A 3231-nucleotide genomic window follows, 5' to 3' on the forward strand; every position below is an offset into this window, starting at 1 on the left:
GAAAACTTCATGCTTTTCCAAAAAAAAAAAAAAAAGGAAAATGAGATGAACTATTGTCTCAGTAGGGCTAAAAGCACAACTTAATATGTTTTGCCTTTTCTTAAAGCAATGCTGTAACATCGATCTAAGGGATACAAAATTCAGTTGTTGGCATGGCAGCTTAAGTCTGTGTATCTGTCAGTACCAAAAGAGTCTGCAGATCTAGACGAGGAATAATAATAACGTGGATAAAATGTTGATGATCCACTATAACTGGTATAGGAGAGAGTAAAAATTACTGGATGATAATTCTGAATGTGTTGAAGATGTGTGGTTTACGTTTTGAATTCAGTGGGACTAGGATTCAACCGCTGGGCTCTAAACTCTTAAGAAATTAAATACCAGCTCCATGACCAAAAAAAATTGAGACACGAACAGGGATGTATGTTTTTCTGGCATGTGCTGACCCCTTTGTGTTTGGCAGTAGTGCAGCGGTGAGGTGCAGATCTGGTTCTTGACTCTTTTACCTCCAGTTGAATGTTGGTATCTTTTTTTGTGAGGAAAACTTGGTAGTGCTACATCCCCATGTGTTGAGTTGACCCTGGCTGGATGCCAGGTGCCCACCAAAGCCGCTCTATCAATCCCCTCATCAGCTTGACAGTGGAGAGTTATTATAACAGAAGGCTCGTGGGTTGAGATAAGGGCAGGGAGAGATCATTCAGCAGTTACGGTCATGGGCAAAATACACTCGACTTGGGGAAATTAGTTTAATTTGTTACCAATCAAATCAGAGTAGGGTAATGAGAAATAAAAACAAATCTTAAAACACCTTCCCCCCATTCCTCCCTTCTTCCCGGGCTCAATTTCATTCCCAATTTATTCCACCTCCTCCCCCCAAGCAGCACAGGGGGACAGGGAATGGGGGTTGCGGTCAGTTCATCACACATTGTCTCTGCCATTCCTTCCTCCTCACACTCTTCCACTGCTCCAGCATGGGGTCCCACCCACAGGAGACAGTCCTCCACGAGCTTCTCCAACATGCATGCTTCCAACAGGCTACAGTTCTTCATGAAGTGCTCCAGTATGGATCCTTTCCACGGAGTGCAGTCCTTCAGGAACAGGCTGCTCCAATGTGGGTCCCCCACAGTGTCACAAGTCCTGCCAGCAAACCTGCTCCAGCGTGGGCTCCTCTCTTCACAGGTCCACAGGTCCTGCCAGGAGCTTGCTCCAGCACGGGCTTCCCACAGGGTCACAGCCTCCTTTGGGCACATCCACCTACTTCAGCGCTGGGTCTTCCACGGGCTGCAGGGTAGATATCTGCTCCACCGTGGACCTCCATGGGCTGCAGGGGAACAGCCTGCTTCACCATGGTTTTCACCACGGTTTTCACCACAGGCTGCAGGGGAACCTCTGCTCTGGCACCTGGAGCATGTCCTCCCCCTCCTTCTTCACTGACCTTGGTGTCTGCAGAGTTGTTTCTCTCGCGTATTCTCACTCCTCTCTCTTCTGGCTGCAAAATGCACAGTTTTTTGTCCCCCTTCTTAAATATGTTATTACAGAGGCGCTACCACCGTTGCTGATTGGCTCAGCCTTTGCCAGTGGCAGGTCCGTCTTGGAGCTGGCTGGCATTGTCTCTGTCATCAGACATAGGGGAAGCTTCTAGCAGCTTCTCACAGAAGCCACCCCTGTAGCCCCCCTGCTACCAAAACCTTGCCATGCAAACCCAATACATCTCATCACCGAAGGGGTAACATGAGGGCATTTCCTGCCCCCCCCCCAAGTGTCATAGTTTCTGTTCAAGTGCAGAAGCATGTGCAATGACCTGTTTGTTATTTTAAGGACGATATTTGGATACGAGTTCGAAGTATAGCGATCTCTGATTACATCTCGTACTAAGGTAAGTGTAACTCTAGAAATGTCATCAGCTACTGTTCAAAGGCAGCATAAAAGCTTGGGGAAAGCCCTTTTTTTTCCTGCAGTCCCAGCTTGCAGAGGACTGTGGAAGGGCAGGGATTGAGGGGAGTTAGGAAGCTCATGGCTGACTGGCAGCTCCTCTCACCGGGGCTCTTGGCTGCTTGGCAGCGACTGGGACATTTTTCCACAGTTTCCTATTTACAGTGGCATAGGTCACCTGGAGGCTGCTGGTGTCAGCATCATTTCAAGACAAGGTGTGACATACCTGCAGGCAGATCACTTTTCTGAAACACTAGCGTAAAGCTGGATACAGAACCCAGGGAAACACCGGTTCTGCAAAACCCACACTTCAGTGTCACCATGTTGCGGGATGGGCTGTCCATGCTGTAATCCTGTTTGCTTCCTCTCGAGACTGGGACTGAGTCGGCTGCAGTCAGGAGAAGCCTAGAAGGTTGCAGGAGCTCCTTGCACTGCAGGTTGGAAGGCAGTTCCTTCATTGCCCCTCGCACCTGGGTGACTGTGGCATATAGAGCTGTGCCCAGCTTCCTTTCCAAAGGCATGCCATGCTGCTTCCCTGAATCAAAGGCAGGGCAGCAAGCCCCCTGAGCTGCACGTCTGTGAAACTGGTTAAACGTGTATGAACATTTTGCTGGGTAACTGCCAGCAACCTTGGTAATTTTGACAAGAGGAAGATGATGGAGGTGTGGTGGTAGGAGTGGGTGGGACCACTGGGTGTTACTGAGACCTTTGCTTGCAAAGGGCTTGACAAACACTGGCAATGGGTTGCACTGCCAGGCAGAGGGAGATTAATCACTCCCTTGGGACAAACCCAGGAGGTTTCCAGCAGGGTCTGTTTGACAGGCCCTCATTAGAGCTTTTTCATGTTGATGTGGATCTGCACAGGATCTTGGTTTGTTGTGGGGGTGGAAATGAAAACTTTTTTCTCGCTGCTGCTGTGTTGTCTCTTTTTTTTCTTGTAGATGTGTGATGTCAAACAGTGGGCAGTCCTTGCAACCTCCCCCACCAGCCTGCAGCATCGTATGCCAGTATGAATGTTAAGAAAGAAAAGCATACTTCAGAGATCAGCATCCCAGAAAGAAAAAAGGAAGAACTAAACAGAGAGAACAGATTACTGTACTGCTTGCAAAACTTGGGGCCATTCACTTTTTCTCCTGAGAAATTTTGTCTTGGCCATTGTGAGAGAGCTGAAAGAGCAAGCAGAGCAGCCACAGTGACTTTCTAAGGGTCCTTCTTTTCTTGCTTAATTTAATTCTTTTTCCCCTCGTGCTTGGATTTTAAGACTGTCAGCTGCACTGATCAAAAGCACTGAACATCAAA

The sequence above is a fragment of the Phaethon aethereus genome (genome assembly GCF_964289735.1).
Source record: "Phaethon aethereus genome assembly, chromosome: W".
NCBI lineage: Eukaryota > Metazoa > Chordata > Aves > Phaethontiformes > Phaethontidae > Phaethon > Phaethon aethereus.